The sequence below is a fragment of the Phocoena sinus genome, chromosome 19 (genome assembly GCF_008692025.1).
Source record: "Phocoena sinus isolate mPhoSin1 chromosome 19, mPhoSin1.pri, whole genome shotgun sequence".
Taxonomy (NCBI): domain Eukaryota; kingdom Metazoa; phylum Chordata; class Mammalia; order Artiodactyla; family Phocoenidae; genus Phocoena; species Phocoena sinus.
Window position 1 is genome coordinate 22,979,225 of NC_045781.1, and position 16,187 is coordinate 22,995,411.

At 37.7% G+C, this 16,187-nt stretch overlaps 1 protein-coding gene across 4 annotated transcripts in view; it reads right to left on the minus strand.

Moving 5' to 3' along the window:
• Positions 1-16,187, minus strand: part of ITFG1 (integrin alpha FG-GAP repeat containing 1) — a 249,392-nt gene that overhangs the window by 181,611 nt on the left and 51,594 nt on the right. The gene's annotated exons all lie outside the window — the stretch shown is intronic.

The window sequence follows — 16,187 nt, forward strand, 5'->3', positions numbered from 1 at the left end:
AGGTTGACAGTCAAATCAAACAACCTATTAATCCAAAAGCCAGGTAATCTGCAAGTCTATTCTAGTAGCAGCATTTACTATGTTTGATAATGGCAATTTTACTTAATAAATAGAGAAGTTTTAAAATGATGAGTTGACTCATAGGAATATTAAAATGACATTACTATTTTGCGCTTTAAAAAGATGAACGTGGTATAAAGACCACAACTACCTTTAAGAAAAGTTTTTTTTTTAAATCCCATTAAATGTGTTTAGAAAACTATCATTGATATGTTAATGTTTTCTGTAAAGGCTTCATGTTAATTTAATGAAGCTAATTTATGTAATAATTACAATAAGAAAGATTTTCATAGAATCCTAGGAAAACTAAGTAACCTGTTCACTTTTATTATTAGTTGAACTCAAAACTAAGTGGAACAACTGTCGATGTCAATGTATCAAATATCTCTGCATTTATTTTCACCACACTAAAGATGGATATAGAAATGTAGTCTTTTACTAAGATAATTTCTTTAATCTGTCAAACATATACTCCCAATGAAGTGTTTATTTCCATACTCCTCTAGGAAAACTCCCAAACAATATCTGCGATTTATGTGATGATATACCTACAACCAATCTTCTCTCCTTCGCCCATGTATCCTTCACACTGCCATCAGCATGATTAAAAAACAAAAGTGCAAATTTGATCTCATTTCTTCTCTTCCAGGATATAGGAATAATCTCATCATCTGTCAGGTGAAAACCTACCTACCTACATTTCCAGGCTCATTTTTTGCCACTGCCATGATGTTTGTTGATTCTATTTTCACAGCTTCACTGGCTATTTATTAAGACTTTGAAAAACAGTCAAGTGACATGAGGGATTGTAAGTACCTTATAAAACAGATTTTAAAAAAATTTCATTTCATCATTCAATTATATAAAGAGGTTATAGAAAAATAAATAATTCATTATGCAGAGAAAGAAAATTAGAGACAATTAATTATTAAAAATTCAATATGAAGAATCATGCCTCAGACTTTGAATGAAATGAGAATGAAACAACAGCTAGAAAAAAATTTTAGTCAACAAAGCGATAAAGTTCTTACCCTCCCACATGCCACGGGGCAACTGGGCCCATGTGCTGCAACTATTGAGCATGTGAGCCACAACTAGAGAGCCCGTGAGCCACAACTACAGAGCCTGTGTGCTCTGGAGCCAGCACGTCACAACTACAGAGCCCGCTCACTCTGGAGCCCGTGCGTCGCAACTAGAGAGCCCACGTGCTGCAACTACTGAGCCCCTGCACCACAACTAGAGACAGAAGCCCATGTGCCACAACGAAGAGCCCACGCATCACAACGAAAGATCCCACGTGCTGCAACTAAGACCCGACACAGCCAAAAACAAATAAATAAATATTTAAAAAAAAGAGTAATTTACACAATAAAACGAAAGGAAATGTACTCAGTAAAACTAATGGATGCTGTGACATGCCACTGAGATCCCTCACAGAAATGAAGGGCTTATTCCCTCAGCTGCTGGAAATGCTGCTGGCAGACAGCCCTAAGAAACCAGCCCTTTGGAGGACAGTTTTGGCTGAAGAGTACTACCTTGCCAAAGATTGTGACCTTTTCTGTGCTAGCCTGCATTCAATAACTAGTCAGTTCAGAGGAGTAAAGACTAGACCCCCTCACCACAACTCAGGACAACTCTGCAGGGCCATTCCACATTCAGAGGTCCCAAGGTCAGCTGAGGCTTCTACTGACACTGAATCATAGTCCAACTTTTCCCTTCCACTCGTACTGACTAGAGCACTCCCTAAAACAAACTTCTTGTACACTCATCTCCATCCCAGAATTTTCTTTGCAGGGAACCCAATCTACAACAGTTAATACCAAAAGTGATCTGAGAAAGCAGACACTAAGATTTTGGAGTTGGATCACCTATCACGGTACTGGCAATAAAGATTCCTTCACTGGGGGTAAGCAGTGCACAGACAGCCACACTGTCTTTTACTGATGCTGTCTTGGGTAGTATTCTGGTGGAAGGGAATGTTCCACTGGGTGTGATACTCGAGGCTTTTTGAGAAATATTAGATAAACACTAACTATAAGGACAGCAGAGTTTGATGGCTATTGCTAAGCTCAATTTAGGAAATAAAGGAAAGACACAAAGGTTGAGCATGATTAATGAGAAATTAAAAGCTAAATGTGAAAGCCAGAGGGCCTCTTCGAGAGCAAAACAAGAGGTTCTCACCTCCAGTAGCAGGAGGGCAAGGAAAGCTGACGACTAAGACCAGGACTTAATGGTAAGAGTAGAAGAGCTTCCAAAAAGGTTAAATTCTCAACCTAAGCAGGTCTGCTATGTTAAGGTTAGAGCCCTAGATGGGAAAAAATGATATTTGACCCATGGGATAGGTAACCTGAAAATCATGAATCCCAAGATTCACTTGAATGGATTTTCAGAGCCTGCAGGAGTGGACTGTTAAAGGTTGACATTCCCTCTTGTTTGAAGATGAAGGAGAAGTTTCCCCTAAAGGCTAGAGCTCTCTCTTATTGGAAGATGATGGAGAAGTTTCTAACTGCATTGGGCAACATTCTTCCCACTTCCTACAATCTGTCCCACCTTCTCTGCTGTCACTAAGCCAAAAAGTGGGGTTAAGTTACAAGATAATCTAACCAGGAATGTGTGCACATTTGAGGGAGAAAGGGACTACAGCCTGAATTAAGTGCAGGACCTAGCTAACATGTACTGGCATTCTGAGAGCACTTGATCAAGGTAGGGGTTAAGGGGTGGGGTAGGGAAGATGGGGTGCAAGATGAGGCACAATAAGGAGTTGGGGGTATGGTGATTACATTGGACCTCATCTACTCTAGAAGTGGCAGCAATTCATTTTATAAGAGTAGATACATATTCTGGATAGGTGTTTGCCCTTGTTTTGAAAACTAATTTAAAAATGCTAATAGAAACAATATGATGATAGCTGACATCACTGGTATTCAGTTGAAGAAATAATCCTTACCAAAAGATTGCATTATAAGTTAGTTGAAAAATTCAAGATATAAACCCCAAACTCAATTAAATCCTTGTTCATTAGATTCTTTTAACAAGTAAAATAGTGAAAATAGTCTATGTTCATGCAGTCTCTTCTCAAAATATAGACACATAGTCAAGTAAGTGTGTACAAAAACTTTAAATGGTTTATGCTTCAATTATCTCCATTCATAGCGTGAAAGGATTAAACTACTGCATTTTAATCCTTGCCAAGTGCAGCACAGCCTTCCTTTCAAATGAAGAACCCTTTCGTTAATGTTGGCATCAAAAGGAAGCCTTAGGAGTTTTAGAAACTTAAATTGGAAGTTGGACTATGTGAACTAAACCATGTTAGGAAAAATCAAAACAAAGGTTAATCATTAATAATGGACACCTAACATCCTTTTGATATGGTATAAAGGAAGAGATTAAAAATTGTGATTTCTGGCACTGTATCCCCTTCAGTGTGACATCTCAACTTTTTAAGAAAAATATTCCAATGGAAATTTTTAAAAAGTAGTATTCGTAATGTCATTTATAGTTCCTGCATGAAGAAATTCTCCTTGGATACTGAGTCACTGTATTTCCAAAGGAGTTTACGGTTCATTTGGAAAAAACATAGCTAATAAAACATTTTTGGTATTTTCTAGAAGCATCAGACATTTTCACAAAGAATGGTTCAAAGCAGTATTCTGTACTGTTTCTATGCTTGAGCCAGGAGGATCTGCCAAGTTCATGTTTACATCTGTTCTGTAGTACTGTCCAGTCTTTCTTAGTCCCAGTTACACTAGCGAAAGGGCAGCATGAGAGTGTAGAATAAAATTATCTTTCATCTGTTTCCACTTGTTCATAAAACAGTACACCGAAGGCTATGTAACTGCTGAAATCATTAAGATAAACCAGCTAATGCCAACAACTCTTCCCTTTTGCGGCAGCAGTTTAACTGCATTCTGAAGCTCAGAGGTCATCAACTCAAACGCTGTAAGGCATGAGGCTCTAACTTAAAGAAGTTAAGAGGTCCTGGTACAACCAAGATGATCAAATAGTAAAAAGGCACAGGGCATACAAACTGACTAGAGATCTCAGGATGGGGGAGACAGTAGGAAGTAGGGGACTGAGAGGAACTAAAAAGAGTCCATCACCGACCAAAGAGGACGGCAACTAGTTAGCTCCAGCCAATTGTTGTTGCTACAGAAATATAATTTTTAAATATGGAAAATCATATTTGAGAAATATTGAAATATAATTCAAAATATTTTAAGCAGCATGGGAAAAAATTAAAAACATCTCTGCAAAGTCAATTTGAGGTACTAGATTAAAACCTGATAGATTATTGCTTTGGTTACATATTTGTTCACAGAGAACTAACCCTACTTCCTATATTCCCTATACCAAACACTGCCAGATAATATTCTGTACTAATGCACTAATTTAGTAGATGGTGAGGAACCTGTTTGAATGGGTCCCCATTCACAAGATACTATTCTAAGGAAGAAGTCCAAATTTCTAAGAATCATTTTAAAATTTCAATTTTAAGTTCATAAACTTCTATCTAGACTTCCTTTCCCTTTCTTTCTCTTTCCTATCCTGAAACATTGGGGCCCAAATGAAGATTCTCTATGCTTAGCAGAGAGCTCTGACTAGACACTTAGACACAATACTCTGGAACACAGGTACACATTATTATAAGACTAAAGGCCCTTAACGCTGGGTAAACAATAAACTTACTCCCGCCCTGCCTTCTCTTATCAGTCAAATCATCAGAAGTATTTTTGTTGTAAGAAAAAAAATAGGTTAGATTGATGGGAGCCTGTTAAGTGTCCTGAAATTGAATGTTTAAGGGGGTTATAATTTTCATTTGAGGAGTATTATTAACAAGTGAGAACTGGATATATTATAATTACTACATTTTTATTATAGGGAATTTATTTTCTATAACTTGGATGTTAGATTTTTAAGAGAAATGTAATCAAGGTAATTATGGTAAATTAGTGATCTTCAAAGACTTATTAATATTTTGAATTCCGTAGTGTTAGATGAATCTCAGTTGAAGTCATTTATCTCCTCTACTCCTATGAGATCGGGGTCTTAAGGAATCTGGGGGAGTTTGCAATTATTTATTTGTTTTTTGTTTGTTTGTTTGTTTAGGCTGTGCCGGGTCTTAGTTGCAGCATGCAGAATCTTCACCATGGCATGTGGATGACTTCTTAGCTGTGGCATGTGGACTCAGCTGTGGCATGTGAACTCTAAGCTGTGGCATGCACGCAGGATCTAGTTCCCCGACCACAGATTGAACCCGGAACCCCTGCATTGGGAGTGCAGAGTCTTACCCATTGGACCACCAGGGAAGTCCCCCGAGTCCGCAGTTTTAATTTTTCCAATCTTGTAATGTTTCTATGGGTTAACACACATTAATTTAAAATTCCAATATGAGAACACACTTCATCTCCTAGAAGAATCCTCTATGTTCCAGAAAGTAAAGAATTCATTAGAGATTATAATACTTAATGATGGAAAGATCTGGAGTACAGGAACTTGGCATTAATCATCACTAAGATTTTCAGATTTTCTATTAGCTCTCATTAAAGTTAATTTTCTTGAATGAAGGTTTTATAATACAAATTTTAGAACTGCATTTGGCCTGATGATTTTTCTTAGGGCAATGAAATCAGTCTTCATACATTTGGTTTATACAATAAGGCTACCTACTTCCATTAGTCCCTTTCATTCCTGATCCTTCCTTATCAGGTCCACTCATTCAAAAACAAATGTTAGGTAAAGCTTATCTTATTAATGTAATATACACACTAAGTGTATATTACAAATTTATACAAAGGTATAAAGATGTCATACTTGCTAATTATTTAGAAGCCACCTTCACGAGCACGACTATCCAAAACCAGTTCTTCAGGCAGGTGAAACATGGCATCTAGGATTTCTGAGTACCTATATTGATGTTAAAGGACCTTTCCACCAAATTTATTTTTTATGCATTTCTGTCTAATGAGTTGTTTGATTTTTAACAGAATTCTTAGTTTTCACTACATGATGGGCTCCTACTCAGGGGCTAGGGTTAGAGAAGAAACCTCAACTTTGCGCACAAAAAGAGTGGCTAGACATTTAAACCAAATTCAACCTAAAAATAATTTATTTAAGTGGCATGATTCAATCACTGTGATAAATGCTCTAAAATTTATGAGTAGAAGCTGTCAGTCTCTGATAATTGCTATGTCAGACTGAACTGCAAAACACAATACATATGGGTCAGCAGAGTTTAGCAGATTATTCCTCTTATAAATCCAAGAGAAGAAGAGTTAAACATACAAAATGAGTTATTTAAAATGATTCAAACTCAGTTACTCAAAAGCAAATCTCTGACAGTAGGCAGTTACGTCCCATCCTCTAGAAACTCCTGATTTCTGTACTGTCTTCTATTCTTAACTTGTTTTTCTAAACACCAGAGAGGAACTTTCTGCAGACTAGAATAATAGTGGACTTAATGAGATAATTTATCTATATTATTTCTGTGCATCATTTTTGGAACATACTAGAAGGGAATATTTTTGCTGAATCTAGAGCAGTGCAGTAATAAAATGCTTGATGTGTAATAAATTCCAATAAATTGTTAAAAGTAAAGCAAAGCATTAACCTCCCTGGGCTTCATTTCCCTGCCTTTGAAATGGTGTGATAAGACTAAATGATCTTTAAGATTTCTTTTGTATCTATCTACCTACTCATTCAACACTTTTTTTTTTTTTTTTTTTTTTTTTTTTGCGGTACACAGGCCTCTCACTGTTGTGGCCTCTCCCATTGCGGAGCACAGGCTCAGGACGCGCAGGCTCAGCGGCCATGGCTCATGGGCCCAGCCGCTCCGTGGCATGTGGGATCTTCCCGGACCGGGGCACGAACCCGTGTCCCCTGCATCGGCAGGCGGACTCTCAACCACTGCGCCACCAGGGAAGCCCCATTCAACATCTTTTAAGCATATCCTATGTGCTTGGCACTCAGTTAGGTATTGGTTAAACAGAAATGAGGCATGCTCCTTGCCTTTGAGAACATCTGTCTCCTTGGAGGAGACAGATCTGGAAAGAGCACATGGCAATGGCTCAGCTAGAATTATGAACATATAAGATCGGGACTGAGTTAACAGAGGTACTGTTGGGGGGAATTTGGGGAGGGCTTCACTTAGAAGATAACATTTCTGCTGGTCACAAACTTAACAGGTAATTAGTTTTAGAAGCAATACATCAGTGAAATGCTAATGCTACCAACACATGTCATTTTACAGCATATAAGGCACTTTTTATAGGAATAAGTTAAAACCAAACAATCAGATCATTAAGAAACTTCAAGTTAAAGCAACTTGTTAAAATAATGAGACATACTCATGGCCTCTAACTCATTCAAAAACAAATGTTAGGTAAAGCTTATTAATGTAATATACTAAGTACAATTACAAAAATTGCTCATATACCCATTCCAGCCATATGAAATCTGAAGTTAATGATAATTCTGATAATTAAATAATTTTCTCAAGATTATGGAATTAAAGTAGTCTCTAAACTTCACATGTGAAATTAGAAATATACTTCTCTTAAAGCAGAAGTACAGTAAGTACAGTATTGATTAAACATGAAAAGTGTATATTAAATGCATTAAAACTTCCTTTCAAATAGCTACATAAAATAATTTAAGAAATTTAATGTTAACTCCAAAAGTATATCTTTAACAATATGGAAAACACACAATTGTAATGCAAATAGTAAGCCTTATAGTTACTAATAAAACTCTAATTTTAAAACTGTCTTCTCTGTCTTTTGTAATGTAGTGTAGAATGCTATTTATAGGTCATGTTAAGAGTGCTCACTTCAATAAGAAGAGATTTAACCTTTCTTTTTTAATGTCAAAGGGCTTTATGTAAGAATTGGAACTTAATCATTTAAAACTAAAAACCTAATTAAAACACTGTACCAAAAATAAGAAGGAATGGCTTGTTAAGCCAGATAGGAAAGTTCAATTGATGCTTTGTAAATTTATCATATTTAATTTATACAATAATCTCTAACAGAGCAGAATAATCCCATGTTATAATAATCCCATATCCACTATAAACCTTCAACCTGAAACAGCCCCCCTCCCCAAAAGTATGAGCAACAAAATTCAATGCCATAGGTTTAAACAAAATCCACCATTTGGCATTATGATGGACTACTTTTAGGTTGGCAGAAGACCACCAAATGTGAAATTTCCATCTCTGCAATGGCATTGTGAGGAGCTAGTACTGCAAACTTGCTCCCTAGCAAAACAAGCATAACTGGGGAAAATCATTGAAAAACCCAACCTTTTAAAGTCTCTGGAAATTGTTTTAGATGAAGAAACATTCGTTCAAGAAAATAAAACTCGGTAAGAATAGTGAGTCTGTGGCATTTGAACCACGACTCGCCTCTCCCTTTCCCTCCTAGCTCAGTGTGATAGAAGCTTTGCTTCAGGCAGGTGCAGACAAAACCATAGGGCACCCTTTCTCCCCAGGTACCAATCAAACTATTCCTCTATACCGACCTATTCCTCTAGTGTAATCGAGGGTTATGGTATGTTCCTGAGGTGTGGGCAGGTACCAGCATTTCTCGTCTCTCCCAGCAACATGCTACAGAGGCTAAATTCCAAGCAAGTGTAGCCAAGATGTCAGAGAATCTCTTCTTCAACTCAGCCCCCACTGATGGGGTGGAGGATCTACCTCAGGCACAGCACATTCAAAACAACAGGGCTCTGATAACCTGCATCCCAGCTCATTTGTAGGCTATTGGTTCCATGCTGGAGAGACAAACCAAGAAGATCAGAAACTACCACCCTCACCCTGCGCTCTGCTCCTAAAGTGTGGGTGTCACTGGGAGGGAAGTACATCATTGGCTATACTTCCATCTCTGGAGCCATGGCTCAGAGATTCTGGCCAGGAGGAGAGGCAGGCTGTAACACAGAGAACACCAAGGTTCTTGTCTAAGGAAGTGACAACAGAAAGAGGGGAAGTTCAAGCCTAAGGGCACACTCAAAACCAATGGCAGGAAAGCAATTAACAGGAGGTTGCCAGCTTCATGGAACAAATAACCTATATCACTAATTATTAGAGAAATGCAAATCAAAGCTACCATGAGGTGTCTCACACTGGTCACAATGGCCGTCATCAAAAAAGCTACAAACAATAAATGCTGGGGAGGGTGTGGAGAAAAGGGAACCCTCTTGCACTGTTGGTGGGAATGTAAATTGATACAACCACTATGGAGAACAGTATGGAGGTTCCTTTAAAAACTAAAAATAGAGCTACCATATGACTCAGCAATCCCACTACTGGGCATATACCCTGAGAAAACCATAATTCAAAAAGAGTCATGTACCAAAATGTTCACTGCAGCACTATTTACAACAGCCAGGACATGGAAGCAACCTAAATGTCCACCAACAGAGGAATGGATAAAAAAGATGTGGTACATATATACAATGGAATATTACTCAGCTATGAAAAGGAATGAAATTGGGTCATTTGTAGAGACGCGGATGGACCCAGTCTGTCATACTGAGTAAAGTAAGTCAGAAAGAGAAACAAATGTTGTATATTAACGCATATATATGAAATCTAAAAAAATGGTATAGATGATGTTATTCACAAAGCAGAAATAGAGACACAGACATAGAGAACAAACCTATGGATATCAAGGGGGGAAGAGGGGGTGGGATGAATTGGGAGATGGGGATTGACATATATACACTACTGATACTATGTGTAAAATAGATAACTAATGAAAGCCTGCTGTGTAGCACAGGGAACTCTACTCGATGCTCTGTGGTGACCTAAATGGGAAGGAAATCAAAAAAAGAGGGGATATATGTATACGTATAGCTGATTCACTTTGCTGTATAGCAGAAACTAACACAACATTGTAAAGCAAGTATACTCCAATAAAGAAAAAAATCTAAATCACAGACCAGATAGTTTACTAGAGAGAACTAGGGGAAGAATAAATATGAAGAACCTTCCTGGGGGTCTGAACAACCTAAAACACTGATCTAAAAAACTAACCTGCAAAGCAGTCCAAATTTAACTATACCAGACTACTAAGCAATTTATGCCCCAAGGTGTTGTTAAAAATAATAGAGCAATCAGCTGGCAATTAGTGGAGCCTAACAGGTGAGTATGATCAGGGAAAGAGACAGAGAGCCCTGCTACTCCTGTCATCCCAAGGTGACGGTGCACATGTCAAAAGCTGTAGCCTCTGAGGAGCAACATCAATGAAAAAGTAGAGGGAAAAGAAACAAAACAATATAATAAAGAGAAAGAGAGCTAGAAAAGTGGTGGCATTGCCATTTTAGGATGATTGGAGCTTAAATGCTCCGGAAGAAATAAGGTAGGTCACCTGGTCCCCAGAGTTTCCCCAATCTGTAACACCGGCAAAGGACATGTCCACCTAATATATCTGCTCTTTTTCTGACTTCATCATTCTTGAGGGTGCCTGAGCCTCTATTCCTCTAGCATAATTAGATAACCAGTAGCTTAAGGATATACAGCATGCACAATACACTATCCAAAGGACTGTACTGGTGATGAAGTATTCTGGGAGTTCAAGATAGGATCCTTGGCAGATTGGAGAGATTCTATAAGAACAAGTGGCAAAGAGATAACAGGCAAATTTGGCTTTTCTACAGTGCTTATGGAATTGATCTTCTTGAGTTTTTTTTCAGAGTTAGGAGTGACATTAAAGAAAAAATTCTGGGGAGATGTAGGAATAGGAAGCACCAAGACTCTGTCTCCTCATCAAGAAAACAACTGCACTTGCAGAATCTATCTGATGTACTCATTTTGGAATTCTATAGTTTATTGAAGGCTTGCAACTTCTAGGGGAAGGCCTGCATGATAAACTGCAGTTAATTTTGGTCTATTTCAGCTCCTAGCACAGTATCAGCCACTCATACTGCACCTCCAGCTCCATGGAAGGCAGCTGTGCACATGTTCCTGGAGCAGTTATGGTGGGCAAAAAGGACCCTGACCTCCAAATATCAGAGATGTGTTCTCGGATCACTGATTGCTGCTTCTGATTATAGAGGTGCAGAGAAAAAGGGCAAGGGCACAGCCACTGTTGTTACACTGTTGCAACCCACCTCCCTTCCAGCTGAAGCGGCTACCAGGGGGATTTAAAGGGATAGGGCCCTTCTCCACTCACCCACCCACCCTCCTTCATTTTTCTCTTTTACCCTGTTAAGAAGCCAGACATTAAATACTTGACATTAAAAAGCAAATGCATATATGGGAAAAATTAGAAAGTAACTGTGCATGTCCAGGGAAAGATGCAGGCCCAGAAAAGACCTGAGAAGACCTTAAGTTTACCCATCAGGCTGACCCTTGGCACTGAGAGAGCCTACAACAATCATAAACAAAAACAATAACAAAAACCAGCAAGACCTGGGGAAGGGGAGGATATGATTTCAAGAGTTACCACATTATATAAGATTCAAATGTCCAATGTTCAATGAGAAATCACAATGCATACAAACAAAAAGGAAAGAACAGCCCGTTCAAAGGAAAAAAAAAATCAACACAAACTATCACGAAAAAGACCTGATGACAGATCTATTACACAAAGACTTTAAAACAATGCTCTTAAAGAGGCTCAAAGAATTAAAGGAAGATGTGCAGAAAGTCACAAAAACAGTATATGAATGAAATGGTGTATTTCAAACAGTACATGAAATACCAACAAAGAGACGACCTAAAAAGAAACCACATAGAAATTTCAGAGCTAAAAAGTACAATTACTGAAATGAAAAATTCACTACAGGGATTCAAAGGCAGATCTGAGCAGGCAGAAGAAGAAAAAGCAGTGAACTTGAAGGTAGTGCAATGAACATTACTGAATCTGAAGAACAGAGAAAAAAGACTGAAGAAAAATGAACAGAGCCTAAGGGACCTATGGGAACACTGTGGGAGTTTCACAAGGAGCAGAGAGAAAATCTGAAAAACAAATGGCAAAAGCTTCCCAAATTTGATGAAAGATGTGAATATAAACATCCAAGAAGCTCAATAAACTCAAAAAAAGATGCATTCAAAAAGACCTATAACAAGACATTATAATCAAAACTTTCAAAAGACAAAGAGAGAATCTTGAAAGTGATTTATCACATCTAAAGAATCCTCAGTAATATTAAAAAATAGTTTTCATCAGAAACATTGGAGGCCAGAATGCAGTGGGCCAATATATTCAAAATGCTAAAAGAAAAAAAAAATCAACCAAGAATCTTATATCCAGCAAAACTGTCTTTCAACAGTACGGGAGGAATTAAGACATTCCCAGATAAACAAAAGCTGAGGGAGTCTGTGACCACTAGATCTCCTCTGAGAGAAATGCTCAAGGGAATCCTTCAGGGTGGAATGAAGGGGCACTAGACAGTAACTTGAAGCTATATGTTGAAATAAAGATCTCAATAAAGGTAAATACACGGGCAATTATAAAAGCTAGTCTTACTGTAACAATGGTTTATATCTCCACTTTTTGTTTTCTACATAATAATATATAAATTGTTTAAAAGAATCACTACTCTACCGCGGGGAGGGGTGGGTTGGAACAACAGGACCACCGGCTGTAGCAGTGGAGCTCTAATTTAGGCCCCAGGGTCATGGTGTGCCCCTTTGGAGCTGCAGTTGGAACGAGACTGGTGCCCACTGTGGGGAGAAAAAAAAAAAGAATCACTGCTCTAAAAATCAGTATTATCATAACTTTGGTTTGTAACAACACATTTTCTTTACAACATAATTTAAGAGACTAATGCATTTAAAAGACTTATTAATTTATGTTTTTTGTCACATAATGAATCTTGTGACATCAACAACTTAAAGGAGTGGGGATAGAGTAGTAAAGGAGAAGAGTTTATGAAGTCTATGTTTTGAAGTTAAGCTGGTAGAAATTCAAATTAGAGTGTCTTAACTTTAGAATATTAAGGGTCATCCCTATGGTAACCACAAAGAAAATAGATACAGAATATACACAAAAGGAAATGAGAAAGGAATTTAAACATTTCATTACAAAAAAAATCAACTAAACACAAAAGATGATAGTAATTCTGGAAATGACAAAAAAGCTACAGCTCATATAGGAAACAAACAGCAAAATGATAAAAGTCAAAAAAAAAAAGTCAAAAAAAAAAAATGATAAAAGTCCCTCTTTATTAGTAATTAATTTACATGTAAATGGCTTAAATTCTACAACGAAAAGGCAGAAATTGGCTGAAGAGATAAAAACACATGACCCAACTATATGCTGTCTACAAGAGACTCACTTTAAATCCAAAGCTACAACAAGACTGAAAGTAAAATGGAAAAAGATATTCCATGCAAACAGGAATAAAAGATGTTCAACATCACTAAATAATAGGGAAATGCAAATCAAAACTATGAGATACCACATTACACTCATTAGGATGGCTACTATGAAAAAACAGAAAATAACAAATATTGGCAAGTATGTGGAGAAACTGGAACCCTTATGCATTGCTGGTGGGAATAAAACATGGTGAAGCTACTGTGATGGTGGCTTCTCAAAAAGTTAAAAATAGAATTATCATATGATCCAGCAATTCCACTTCTGGGTGTATATCCAAAACAATCAAAAGTAGGATCCCTAAGAGATGTTTGTACACCCATTTTCATAGCAGCATTATTCACAATAGGTAAAATGTAGAGCAACCAAGTGTCCATCGAGGTATGAGTGGGTAAGCAAAATGCCGTATATACATACAATGGAATATTATTCAGCCTTAAAAAGTGAATCTGACACATGCTGCAACGTGGATAAACCTTTAGGATATTATAATAAGTGAAATAAGTCAATCACAAAAAGGTAAATACTTTATGATTCCACTTACATGAGGTATGCAGAGTAGTCAAAATCATAGAGGTGTAAAGTAGAATGGCGGTTGCCAAGGGCTCGGGGGAAGAGGAGACGGGGAAGTTATTGTTTAAGATGGTAGAGTTTCAGTTTTATAAGAGGATAAGAGTTATGGAGAAAGATGGTGGTGACAGTAGGACAACATTATGAATGCATTTAATACAACTGAACTGTATACTTAAAAATGGTTATGTTGTATATTTGTTATATATAGAAATAAAAAATGAATAAAGAAAACTTGAAAAATTCTTATTCAGAAAAAGTGACTTTATGTTTACTGTAAATGTAAAGTTAGTCATTAAATATAAGACCATGGAATTATAACAAACTTCATCAAAAATCTGGCTGTTTTATGTGTGGGGGATTAATAAAGCTAGAGGTAACCATAACACATTAACAGGTCAGTGTCATTTAAAATATATAGCTTTTAATTTAAGTCTCTTAAATTGACTCCAAGGTAAACTGAGCTCTCTCGCTTATGAAAATGGACTAGGACTCATACTTTGAGATATTAAACATTTTACATACTTCAGTATATAATTAACATTTGTTCCAGGATTAATACTAGAAATGTTTCTGTAAGCAATGGGAAAGGATTTACTGAACAGCACAGCAGGCTTTAAGAACTATTTTTTAGTAGTTCATACTCTAAATGTTTTTGTAAGAGAACCCATTTCTTTCTTTCATCAGCACTATATTTTTAATAATCATAAAAAATTAACTCTGGCCTAAGAGGACAGAAAAACTTAAAGTTAGATCTAATAGAGGTAACTTACAGATATATTCTGTGCTGCTTTTAAGGAAAAAAAGGTGTGTTTGTTTGGCGTGTATCAGGATGAGAAAGGAGACTTTAATTTCAAAGTGTGACAAAGTGAAGAAAAAGTTCAGGAACTACGAGACAGAATAAAACAAAATAAAACCCTCTGAAGAGGGTCTGACTTCAGAATGTTGACAGTGAGTTCAGAGACAGTCTCTTGACTCAGAGATTATAATGTGTTTTTCTTGGAGAAAGACTGTAGGTGACTGGGTTTACCTAGGATTACTGTCTGAGTGTGACAGCATGAGAGAAGTGTTATTTCCAAGAGACTGTTTGTAATGATGTACCATAGATAGGGAGGGAAGCCCATGCTGGAGGGGGGAATGGGTGGATTTAAAATAGCAGGGTCAGTCAGTGGCCTGGAGGTCTCAGCGAAGTCCAAGAAGTGTTGCAGGGGAGACCCTTGAACAGACGGCCTAGAAGGATAGGAGGTGTGGTAGGAGAGTGGGATATCTGCTTAGTGATTTGGGGGACAGTTTACTTTCTGGTACCTACAAGGTACAGGGAATGCACTGAGGTGGCTGAGGTGGGGAGGTCATGGTGCTGGGCTAGGTCATCTCTGTGGTCAATGAAATCATCTATAGTGATGGCAGGAGTTAGACAACTGCCTGGGAGGCATTGTATCTCCAGTAAGCTAGGAAACTGGTACATGTCAGCAAAGAAAAATGGAAGATGGTTGCTGCAGCTAGGTGGCAAAAGCCTCAAAGGAGTAGGAGATTGCAGAAACACAGGGCAGAAATAAGAGTGATTTGCCTCCCAGGGGACATTTGGTGATGTGTGAGACATTTTTGGTTACTACTGGTATTTAGAGGGTAGAGGCTGGGGCTACTGCTAAACATCCTACAAAGCACACGACAACTCCCCACAACGAAGAATTATCCAGCTCAAAATAATAATGCCATGACTGAGAAACTCTTAGGTAGAGGAAATAGCATAAGCAAAGGCATTGCAATGAGGAAAACTAGAGCCCATTCAGGAAAAAGCTGACTTTAGTTCAGCTGAAGTGTAGGTTACCAGCAGAGGAAGTCAGAAGATAAAGTTGGAAAGGAGGCTAGTGTCACCCTGTATGCAGGCTAAGAAACCAGCAACTGACTTAGAGGATAAAGAGAAGAGGATAAAGAGAAGACACTGAAGATCTCTGAGCAAAGAAATGACACATCATAGAGTTGGGAGGCTTTATGTATGATTGCAGTCTTATCAATAATTTGTCTTTTCAGTTTACAAGCACTTTTAAGCAAAAGTTTCATCACTCTTTAATGCTTCATTGATCTCATCTCCTTAACAACAGTAAGTCCCTGGGTAAGAGACATCAGGTCCTATAGTTAACAAAGCACACACAGCTGGCTAGCCCGACATTCAGACTTTTAGCTACAGTGCTTTTAACAGCATTACCACACACACCCTTCAACTACTAAAAATAGAGA